Here is a 12,300-nt window from a genome sequence, read left to right as displayed (position 1 = left end):
CAGTGGGAGAACTTCTGTGCTGAAGACACCCTTATGGGGCAAGACTTGCTTCAGTGGAGCTTTGGTGCTCACTGAGTCTGCTCCCTTAGTGTGTCCCTTATGGATCTGAGGAGTTGTAGTCTGGATGGTCCTTCTCTGACCACTGGGTACACTGGCTCTTGGATCTCTAAGGAGGTGCTAATTTAGCCTCTGCCTGAGGCTACCCAGCAGGAGCTACAGAGAGATCTGCAGATTCCTCTTCCTTGTTTGGGGTTTGGAGGTGCCCAGATGAGGCCCAGCTGTGAAGCAATGCAAGCTTCTGTGGGGCCTTGGGCCTTCTTTAGGATATTCTGGGTCTCTCTGACCCAGCTGCAGTTTGTTAGGTAATTTTAGATCTCAAAGTTGCCAGCCCATTCATATGCAAAAGCCTCTGCTAGCAGCTTTGGTGGAGCGGTGTCTCAGGGAATCAACAGGGCGGAGCAAACAGCGATGGCTGATCCTCAGTCCTGCCCTAAGAGGCCCCCGGGTCTCAGTGTTCCGTCTCAGTGTCGCTGCAAGCACCTCTGAGAGAAAGCCGCCCTCAAGTTCCGCCCAATGTGAGACAGTCCAGTTTCTCCCCCTATGAGTCCTGGGTCCCCAGAGACTTCCCAGAACTGGAGTTCAGAGCAGTCAGGAGCTTGTGACTCCCTCCCGATTGAAAAAGACACTGGCGTCCTCCGTTGCCAGCCCTTTCCGCACGCGCACCTCCGTAACTCTGCACTTTACTTCCGCAGCTCCTCTGAGTCTCAGTGTGCTTTTCTCTTTCCTTCTAGTTGTAGAATTTCCACTCAGCCAGCCTTCCTGTGGTTCTGGATGATGTCTGTTTTGTCTATTAGTTGCAGTTTTGAAGTGGTTGTGGGAGGCAGCAATTTCAGGTGTTTACCTATGCCGCCATCTTGGTTTCTTCTATTCTGTCTCTTAATTATGTGTTGTTTTTCAGCATCTTGGCCTCTATAGGTCTAAAGTTCCTCTAGCCACATAAGGAGACACAAGCACTGGGGTCAGTCATATGCTCAAAAGCTTCAGGGAAGTGCAGATGATGTAAATTCAGTGGTTAGGGGAAGAAACATACGCCATACCTGAAAGTGTCAAAATCTTGTTTTCTGTTTCTGTTTTAAGACTGGGCCTATTCTGCTAGTTTTCTGCAGTTTGTGACTTCCGGAGAGGAAATCTAAAACTCCTCTTAACTGAATGTTCTCTGCCTTTGTTACAATGCTTATTATGAGATCAGGTGCTGTTAGCACTTGGTAGACCTAGAAGTAAACGTACAAAAGATTCTGTAAAACCCACATGATTCCTATGTTTATATTTTCAAGTCTTCAAAAGGTAAAATTACAGCCCTAACCGGTTTGGCTCAGTGAATAGAGCATCGGCCTGCAGACTGAGGGGTCCCAGGTTCGATTCCAGTCAAGGGCATGTACCTTGGTTGCAGGCACATCCCCAGTGGGGAGTGTGCAGGAGGCAGCTAAATCGATGTTTCGCTCTCATCGATGTTTCTCTCTCATCGATGTTTCTAACTCTCTATCCCTCTCCCTTCCTCTCTGTAAAAAATCAATAAAATATATATTTTTTAAAATTTTTTAAAAAGGTAAAATTACATATGTATTATTTAACTAGAATCTATTCATAACAAAAGATCAGACAAATCCAGACTGTGGGACATTCAACAAGGCAACTAGCGTATTCTCCTTAAAAATCTCAATGTTATAAAAGACAAAAGTAAAGGAAGAAAGACCACAGTCATAACAACCAAACTAATGTCATTTTTCTGGTCTTTTAAACAGCAAAACCTAGAATGTAGAAAAAAATCTGAAAGAAATAGACCAGTTTCTTTCAACAAAGAAATGGTATAGATAAGAAAAGAAAAAAGGAGGGAGAACTATGTTAGTATATAGATTAAAATAAGTTTAAGAAATATGTGGACTTTGAGTTTTGATTTAAATAAACTGGAAAAAAAGAGACAATTTTAAGTCAATCATGGAAATTTTAAACTGCACTGGTATTAGATGATAACAAAAGTAGGAGATAGGTTGGCAAAAGGATATATTTTTATTTTATTTTATTTTTAAGGAAATATTTTTAAAAGTAAATAGCCTATATGCTTTTACTGATAATTTCATAATTACTTGGTTGAAAATTCTAATAGTCACTCACTGTATACAGCAAAGCAAATGCTTCCAAACAGTCAAACAGCGTGAATGTCAATAAATAGCCTATAGCTCTTGAATCATTTGTTTTATTTATCAAGCATCGTGCATATAAGAATCTCAAGCCCTAACCGGTTTGGCTCAGTGGATAGAGCGTCAGCCTGCGGACTAAAGGTCCCAGGTTTGATTCCAGTCAAGGGTATGTACCGTGACTGTGGGCACATCCCCAGTAGGGAGTGTGCAGGAGGCAGCTGGTTGATGTTTCTCTCTCATTGATGTTTCTAACTCTCTATCCCTCTCCCTTCCTCTCTGTAAAAAAAAATCAATAAAATATATATTTTTAAAAAAAAAAAGAATCTCAAAAAACTCCGAAAAACAGCTACAAGTAGGAAGCACAGGAAGACTACCCTTTTTTTTTTATTTGCAGTTTCGTGACTCGGTGCTCTTTCCCAGGCAATGAAGCTTTATTTATGGAGACCATTGGATAGAGACCATGGTGCTGCAATGCTGATTAAATATTTTTAAGATGCACATTTTATTCTATGTGCACATTTCTTCATGCTATTATTTTTAATACCTTGCAAAAAAAAATAAACCCACACAACCCACCTTTTTGTTCACACATTATATATTTTAAAGTAAAAATTTAAAAAATAAACAGGTCTCTTTTAATATGCAAATATTATATTATTATTCTCCTCTCTACATAAATTACTTTAATTGTACTATCATACGTCCCTAACAAATAACAGTGATATATGAGAAAAATGCAACAGGCAAGCCTTGATATGGTGGGCACTCTATGTGAACAATCAGACAAACGGTAACAAAAGTAAATCTTCCTTACTTGCAATTATTTCTAAGTTCTTGGGGCCCAATATGCTGAGGAAAAAAGTGTCATACATTTATTTCTCCTTTAAATTATCTGAGCTAATTAGAAAGGCTTTATAAAAAATTAACCAATTATTGCCCTGGCCAGTGTGGCTCAGTAGGTTGGAGCATTGTCCCATACACCAAAAGGTTGCGGGCTCATACCAAGGTTGCAAAACTGGTCCTTAGTTGGATTGCATATGAGAGGCAACCACTCGATGTTTCTCTCTCAAATCAATGTTTCCCTCTCGCTCTAAAAAAATAATATATCAATAAATATAGTATACTTGGTGAGGATTAAAAAGAAAACAATTATTTCCAGTTGAGCCTGATCTAGTACTGCCTCTCTCAAATCAGTTCAATGTCTCCGCTCTTCATTTTGTTGCCCTTTTATAAATCATTACAGAACATCTTGAGACATTTGAAAGCAGATGATGAAAAATGAGTCGTGCCCAGCCGGCCTGGCTCAGAGGTTGAGCGGCAAACTATGAACCAGGAAGTCTCGGTTCGATTCTGGTCAGGGCACATGCCTGGGTTGCCTGCTCAGTCCCCAGTAGGGGGCGTGCAGGAGGCAGCCAACCAACGATTCTCATCATTGATGTTTCTGTTTCTCTCTCCTTCTACCTTTCTTGTTGATATCAATTAAAATTTTTTTAAAATAAGTGTCATGATGTCTTCACACACTCACATTACCATCTCTCCCATAGCCGACTACTGTGGCCTTGGAACCCTGCCTTGACTCCTCTTTCCTGCCCCTTTGACACTACACTCAGAGTGATCATTCTAAAATACAAATCTCATCCTGTCACTCCTACACAACACTACAAAAACCAGCCCACAAATTCCTCCTATTCCTGTATACCAACATTTTCGCAACATATCTGTGCTGCCGATTCCATCAATAGGTGGAGTTATTTCTCTACTTCCTGGATTGGAGCTGGCTTAACCAACAGATGTCAGGTGAAATAACAAGGTGGACTTCTGAACCTAGACCCCTAGAAGTCTTCAATACCAAGTGGAGAAATCCCTTAGGTACAGGAGAATGAGAGCATTTTAAGCCTCCCAATTGGTGCCCCTTAGACCCAGCAGTGAACAGCCATCACCCACTGCCTGACAAAAGGAGCAAGGCCATCTTAAGTCACCCATCCAACTCCAAGCCTCCAGATGACTACAGTATCTGCCATCAAAGTTAGTGAAGAACCCCCGGCCAAATGCGGCCCAAACTGCTAACCCCCCAAAGTATTGTGAAAAGCCACTAATTTGGGAGTAGTTTCTTATGTAGTAATTATTAAGTGATACAACCACCCTCCTTTTGCCCTCATGATGAGGTTTAAACTCTTAAGATTGCTTTTGTAACATGATGAGGTTCCTTTTGTAATTCTCCAATCTCATCCCTCAGTTCAAACATAACTTCATAAAATATTTGTGAGATTAAAGAATAATATTCACACAAACCATTTTTTGATATTTCATTTTAAAAATGTACTAGTTAGGTATTACGGACAGTTGTAGTCAGAAAGGGCAACAAGAATTCCTGAAAGCCCAGCTGGCGTGGCTCAGTGGTTGAGCACTGACCCATGAACCAGGAGGTCATGGTTTGATTCCCAGTCAGGGCACATGCCCGGGTTGCAAGCTCAGTCCCCAGTAGGAGGCATGCAGGAGGCAGCCGATCAATGATTCTTTTTCATCATTGATGTTTCTATCTTCCTCTCCATTTCTCTCTTTCTCTGAAATCAATAAAAATATACTTTAAAAAAAGAATAAAAATACTCATCATGGTTGGTGTTTCTCAATGGTTAGAGCATCAGCCCACACACTGAAAGGGTCGTCAAGGGCACATACCTGGGTTGCAGGTTCAATCCCTGGCCCTTGACAGGTGTGCAGGAGGCAACCAATCGATATGACTCTCTCACATCGATGTTTCTCTTTCTCTCTCTCTTCCTATCATCCTTTCTAAAAACCAATAGAAAAAATATCCTCGGGTGAGGATTAACAACATAAATAAAAGTAAAATGGGTTCCCAAAAACTGGGGTCCATTTTAAAAAAAGGAAAAGAATAAAAGTACTCAACTCCAACTGATGAGTTACTTGCTGAGCTCTATCTACTATATGTCAGCTAGATGCTGGGGACAATACTAGCAACAATAGAAACTATTCTGGCTCCCATTTCATGGATGTAAAGTTTAAAAGGAAATGAACACTCTGAAGGACAAGGACAGTCTATTACAAAGAATCCTGAGCTATACCCAGGCAAAACAGGGTCCTGTGACAGTGGCCACAGACACTATGCCACACACTGATCACACACATTACACTTTTGAGATAGTAACTATTAACCCCTAATTTTATAGATGACAAAACTCAGATGGAGAATTTACTTGTAACTTGCCCAACTCCAATGGTTAGTAACTGCCTACGCTGGTATTCCATCCAGAGTCATATACCTCCGGAGTGTGTGTTACCACTGTATTACTTACACTGCCTTTCTCTTAGCCCAAACTTCTGCCCAAATGGAATTAGCACAGATATATGGCAGGCAGCCTGGACTGCAGCAACCTGAGCAAGAGGTAAATAGGAGTCAAATGCAGAGCGCTCCTTAAGCAAAGCACAGTACAGACCTTTACTCATGGACCCACCCCTTTCCCCACACTAAGGAATGTGGCCTGGCTAGTGTGTAACTGGGCAAAAGGACAATCTCTATTAACCCCCTCATCTGCTTTCTCACCATGACCTGAAAAGTTCAGATAAACTAGGGCATATGGCTTTTGTCAATCAGGTCATCTGTTGTCAGTTGGAAAAAGATAAGGTTAAAAATTACTCCCACTTGTTTCACACAGGATCCCAGTAAACATCAGTGACCTGTCAGCATGGAAGCAAAAGACAGAGAGGCTGTCATACACACCAACTGAATAAAAAGGAGAGTCCACAAATAAGCCCATGTATGCATGTCCAGCTGATTTCGGGCAACAGCACCAAATCCATTCAGTGGGGAAAGAACAATTGCTTCAACAAAGAGGGCTGAGACAACTGAATTTCCACTTATAAAGAATAAAGCTGGACCTATCTCACACCATGTATAAAAAGTAATTCAAAATGAATGAATGACCTCAGCTAAAACCATAAAACTCCTCACAGGAAACACAGATGTAAATCTTGGATTTAGTAATGGATGCTTAGATATGACTCCAAACTATAAGCCACAAAAGAAAAAACAGATATGGGCTTCATCAAAATTACAAACTTTAACTGGACTTTACCAAAATTTAAAACTTCTATAAATCAACAGAATGAAAAGGCAACCTGTGGAGCTGTGGAGGAAATATTTTTTTTTTTTTAACTTATCAACAGAGATTTATTTCCCACAGTCTGGAGGCTGGAAGTCTGCAATCAACTTCTGTTCTCATATTCACAAGGTGGTTCGAGGAAATATTTGTAAAGCATATATCTGATGAGCTAATATCCGGAATATATTAGAAACTTCTACAACTCAACAAAAAAACACACCAAATAATCCAATTTAAAAAATGGGCAAAGGACTTGAGTAGATATTTCTCCAAAGAAGATATACAAATGGCCAATAAACGTATGAAAAGATGCTCAACATCATTCATTATTAGATGAGTGCAAAATACAAAACATGAAACATCACCTCACACTCATGATCAAAAACAAAAAACAAAACAATGTTGGTGAGGATGTGAAGAAATTAGAACCCTGATGCACTGTTGGCAGGAAAATAAAATGGTGCAGCCATTTGGGAAATTCCATGGCAAGTCCTCAAATAATTAAAAATAGAATTACCTGGTGATCCCACAATTCCATTTCTGGGTAGATATCCAGAACTGAAAGCAGGATCTCAAAAAAGGTATTTGTACACTCATGTTCCAGCAGCATTATTCACAACAGCAAAAAGATAGAAGCAACCCAAGTACTCATCAACAGATAAATGGAGAAACAAAAAGTGACATGTACATAAAATGAAATATTATGCAGTGTTAAAAGGAAGAAAATTATGACACATGCCACCCATCCTTCCTTTCAACAGTGTTGATGACAACATGTATCAACAACAACCTGAGGACATCACATCTAAGTAAAATAAACTGGTCACAAAAAGACAAACAGTAGATGGCTTCACTTATATGAGGTATCTAGAGGAGTCAAACTAAGAAGCTGAAAGCAGAATGGTGGTTGTTAGGGGATTTGTGATGGAGTAAATGGGAGCGGCTATTTAATGGATATAAAGTTTCAGTTTTACAAGATAAAAAAGTTCTGGAGATTGACTGTAAAACAATGTGAACATAATTAACATTAATGAACTACTTAAAATGGTTAAAATGGTAAATTTTGTTAAATATGGTTATTAAAATATTTCTTAAATCAACTCTATTTCCATATATTGACAACAAACAATTGTGAATTTAATATTTTTAAGAATTTACATTTGTATTACATTTACATTACATGTACAATAGCACCAAAATATGAAATAGGGAATAATCTGACAACTGTTGTGGAAGAATTATATACTGAAACCTACAAAACACAGCTGAGAGAAATTAAAGATCTAAAAATAAATGGAGAGATAATGCATTCATGGATCAGAACGCTCAATATTGTTTTTAATCTTCAGAATCAACACCATCCCAATAAAAATACCAACAGGGCCCTAGCTGGTTTGGCTCAGTGGATAGAGCGTCGGCCTGTGGACTGAAGGGTCCCAGGTTCGATTCTAGCCAAGGGCACATGCCCGGGTTGCGGGCTCGATCCCCAGTAGGGGGTGTGCAAGAGGCAGCCGATCGATGATTCTCTCTCATCATTGATATTTCTATCTCTCTCTCCCTCTCCCTTCCTCTCTGAAATCAATAATACACACACACACTAGTGGCCCGATGCACGAAATCGTGCACATTAAAAGGGAATTAGAGGAAATATTTTAATATTGCTATTTGCCCTTTCTCTATAATAAAAGCATCATAGATGAAAGAAAATTAGTAAAATGTATATGAAAATCTCCCTCCTGTCAGAGTCTGGGGTGCGCTGCAGGACCCAGAGTCAAAAAAAAAAAAAAAAAAAAACCCCCCCCCCCCCCCCCCCCCCCCCCCCCCCGCCCCCCCCCCCCCCCCCGGGGGGGGGGGGGGCCCCCCCCCCCCCCCCCCCCCCCCCCCGGGGGGGGGGGGGGGGGCACAGCCTCAGGCCCTCCATCAAGTCCTTCCTGGGCGGGGGGCACAGCCTCAGGCCCCCCAGCCCCAGCGTGGGGACGGGGGGTGTGGCCTCACGTCCAGGCATGATGGCATGACCACCATTTGCATATTAGCTCTTTATTATATAGGATAAGAAAGAAAATACCAGCAGACTTTTTCTTTTTTTGGTAGAAATTCATAAGCTGATTCAATACTTCTAAAATGCAAAGACCCCAAATAGCCAAAACAATTTTAAAAGAGAAGAACAAGGTCATAGAACTAACTCTTATTTGTTCTTATTATGAACTTCCAATAACAGAGACTGAATAGTATTAATGTAAAGATAAACAAATAGATAGATCAATGAAAGAGAATCCAGAATAGACTAACATTTTGACAAAGCTACAAAGGCAATTCAGTGAATAAAAACGCCTTTTCAACAAATGATACAGCAACTAGTTATCTATATGCAAAAAGAACTTCCATTCTCATGCTGCACCATATAAAAAATTAATGCACACCTCCCTTTCATAGAAGGCAATGATTACTTGGTTCCCCTCTATTATTCAGGTTAATACATCTCTTTGCCAATATCTTTTTTAGGTAAATATACCTCTTTGCCAAACAAGGTAGAAAAAAGGCAGCAGCCAATTCCTTAGAGTAGTAGCATGGGCAGTCTTTCCCTAGAGTAGTAGCATCTAAGAACCTGAAACCATGAAGTCAAGCTATAGGGAAATTCCAACACATTAAAATAACACCAAGTCCTGGGACCTGTAGAAAATAGCACCTGAAGTGATACTACTAGGTGTACCAGTTAATAATGGCGGATTTTGTAATCAAAGAAAACACGATAATTTCAAGAGAAACATCAAAAGTGCTTTATTCAAAGTAATGTCTATCGCTAGCTACACATTTCCCCCATCTTTAGGTAATTTGTGGATACCGTCCCAATAGAACTTTTCTTGTTTTGAGGCAAACCATTCAGAGACCAATTTTCTACTTTTTCGTACGTTTTGAAGTGCTGCTCAGAAAGTGCGTGTGCCATCGATCAGAACAAGTGGTAATCTGAAGGAGCAAGGTCTGGTGAATACGGAGGGTGGGTTAATACTTCCCAGGCAAGATCTTTTAATGTGTCTTTAACTGGTTTTGAAGTGTGTGATGGTGCGTTATCATGAAGCAAAATTACTTTGCCGTGTCTTCTGGCACATTCTGGTCGTTTCACGATCAAAACATGGTTCAAATTGATTATTTGTTGTCAGTAGCGATCAGTATTAACCGTTTCACCTGGTTTTAGAAGCTCATCCTACACCACACCTTCCTGATCCCACCAAACGCAGAGCATTGTCTTCTTTCCGAAGCGATTTGGCCTTGCAGGCAATGTTGATGGTTGACCTGGATCGATTTTGTGCATTTGGGATTCTCAAAATAAATCCATCTTTCATCGCCAGTCACAACTCGATGCAAAAAAGACTTTCTTTTGTGCCATTGAAGCAACATTTTACTGATGACTTTTTGGTTTTCCATTTGTCTTTCGTTCAGTTGATGTGGCACCCATTTTCCTTCCTTTAAAACAGGGGTCCTCAAACTACGGCTCGAAAACATTTATCCGGCCCGCCGGGTGTTTTTGCCGCCGCTGTGTACATAGGAATGTATTCTTAGTTTTTTTTTTAAACTATAGTCCGGCCCTCCAACGGTCTGAGGGACAGTGAACTGGCCCCCTGTTTAAAAAGTTTGAGGACCCCTGCTTTAAAATCTTTCCCATTGCTTGTAAATGATCGGAAATTGTTTGCTGAGCAACGTTTAATCTTTCTGCAAGTTGTTTTTGAGTTTGACATGTACTTTCATCCAATAATGCTTGTAATTGCTGGTCTTCAAACTTTTTCGTTTGACCTGGACGTTCTTTGTCTTTTACATCGAAATCATCACTTTCAAAGCGTTTAAACCAGCGCTCACAAGTATCTTGAGATGGAGCATGTTCACCATAAGCTTCCCAAAGTATTCAGCAGCACTTTTCTTCAAAATGTTTCAATGAATTAAAACTTCCCACAAATGCTCTTTTTTTGGCATGAAATTTGACATTTTTAAGCGTAAAAATATCTATACTGTTAATACCTTCAGCAAATTTGACATATGAAGTTTTGAAGCTTGCTGTCAATACAACAAAATAGCATACATATAAAATCGCATTTATATAAACATATGTGTAACTCCATCTATTGAAAAACATCCACATTACTAACTGGTACACCTAGTAAACAGAAACTGCAAGCAGGGAAGATGCATAGTTTGGAGGCACTGGCATATGACATGAACATATCTGACTAAAGGCATTCACTGCTTTCTCAGCCACCACACATTCCAAAAAGCACCAGTGCCACCTGCCCAGGCCAGCTTTTTCACTAACTCACCAAGCACCAAGGAAACTCATTTCCTGTATTTGTTGCAATTTATTAATACATAGTGACTTTATGCACCTTCAGAGAAAAGGAAAGCCTGGACCGGAACATCTACTTGTGCCCAAGTAACCTTCAGGATTCAGAGAAGGAATCTGGGAATAAATTGTCTAGGTTTCTTTAAGTAAACATTCCTTAAAAGTTCCTGCTCTAAGCACATAATGAACAATTTTAATTTTTAGAGTGGGTTCTAGTTCCTGTATCGATTAGTAAATGAGAGAACTGAATACTCTTATTAATCAGGGAACCCTTATACATTCTGACCAATCATTTATGCCAAACATATCGAGAAATAAGAAAAATAACAGCTAATATTTACTGAAGACTCACTAGGTGCCAGGTGGTGGTACCCTCACAATCTTCTAAGGTAAATATTACTATTAATTCGGAGAGGTGATGTGTAACTTGCCCCAAGTTATAGTTAAGGTGGGAACTGGGATTCCAAGCATGCTCAGCTAATCCCATGCTAAATGCTCCACCTGCAGATTATCTTTCTATCCCAGGGGAACCAATGAGAAGAACTGCGGAGAGCGGTAATGGTATTTGCATGCGAGGTCACACCGATGCACACTGTGGAAGGCAGGCTGACGGTGAGGTAAGCAAGAGTCAAAATCCAGGTCCAAAGTGCTGAGGCCTGAGCCGCAGGCATGAGAGGAAGATACCACCTAGTCTTCACCTGGTAGCTGACTCAGCAACGTGCTGAATGTGCAGGTGCGAGACAATGAAAGCTGGGCCCCTAGATCACTAGCTGGCCACTAGTTCGTAATTACTGTCCATCAATTCAAAAAAGCAGGAGGAGCTGGCAGCTTGGTTTTGTAGGGGCAGAAAGGTAACCAGCCTTTAAAAAATATATATTTCATTGATTTTTTACAGAGAGGAAGGGAGAGGGATAGAGTTAGAAACATCGATGAGAGAGAAACATCGATTAGCTGCCTCTTGCACGACTCCCTACTGGGGATGTGCCCGCAACCAAGGTACATGCCCTTGACCGGAATCGAACCCGGGACCCTGCAGTCCGCAGGCCGACGCTCTATCCACTGAGCCAAACCGGTCAGGGCGAACCAGCCTACTTTTAACATAACCAGAAACGAAAGAAGAAAAAACAATTCAATAGGTCCCTCCCCTGTCACGATAAACGTCCGACATTCCAGAAATCCTGTGTTTGAATGAGGACCCCCTCTCGCTCTCCCGCCTTTGCAAAGCTATTTCCCCGTGGGCACTCGCCGGCTATTCACGGATTAGGCGCCAGCCAGGCCGCCAGGCCGCCGCTGCCCGCGGTCCAGCAGAACCCGGACCAGAAACCAGCTCTGCCGCCACGTAGGACACTCCTCCTGCGCCTCTACCCAGGTCCCACTAACGGGGCGCGCACCCCCATATGCAAGCACTTGCCATTCCTTAAAAGCAAACGTAGACATGCGAGTTAAAAATGTGAAGTCTACTACGTATCTTTAATTGTCCCGAAATTTCCACTTTTCTTTGGAAAAACGTTTCCTTGGTGTGAGTTCCTGTTCGTCGTAAGGTTTCTCTTTCCTAAGTGGACGGGAGCGGGGCGGAGGGGCGCGAAGGAAAGGTCTGAGACACAGGCGCCGTGCTGCTCCCGGCCCAGACCCGGCCGGCCCGGGGGCTGCA

General features: G+C 41.3%; 1 protein-coding gene across 3 annotated transcripts in view; it reads right to left on the bottom strand.

Moving 5' to 3' along the window:
- Positions 1-1,271, bottom strand: part of HIATL1 (hippocampus abundant transcript-like 1) — a 95,537-nt gene extending 94,266 nt beyond the window's left edge. For all 3 annotated transcript variants that reach the window (XM_014529516.1, XM_005881653.2, XM_014529517.1), the window contains exon 1: positions 1,098-1,271. The gene's annotated coding sequence lies outside the window, so the exon portion shown is untranslated. The remainder of the gene's footprint in view (positions 1-1,097) is intronic.
- Positions 1,272-12,300: the final 11,029 nt, after the last annotated feature.

Source organism: Myotis brandtii, unplaced genomic scaffold, assembly GCF_000412655.1.
Source record: "Myotis brandtii unplaced genomic scaffold, ASM41265v1 scaffold684, whole genome shotgun sequence".
Taxonomy (NCBI): domain Eukaryota; kingdom Metazoa; phylum Chordata; class Mammalia; order Chiroptera; family Vespertilionidae; genus Myotis; species Myotis brandtii.
Note: the sequence above shows the minus strand (reverse complement) of the source record. Positions and strands in the feature narration are given on the sequence as shown.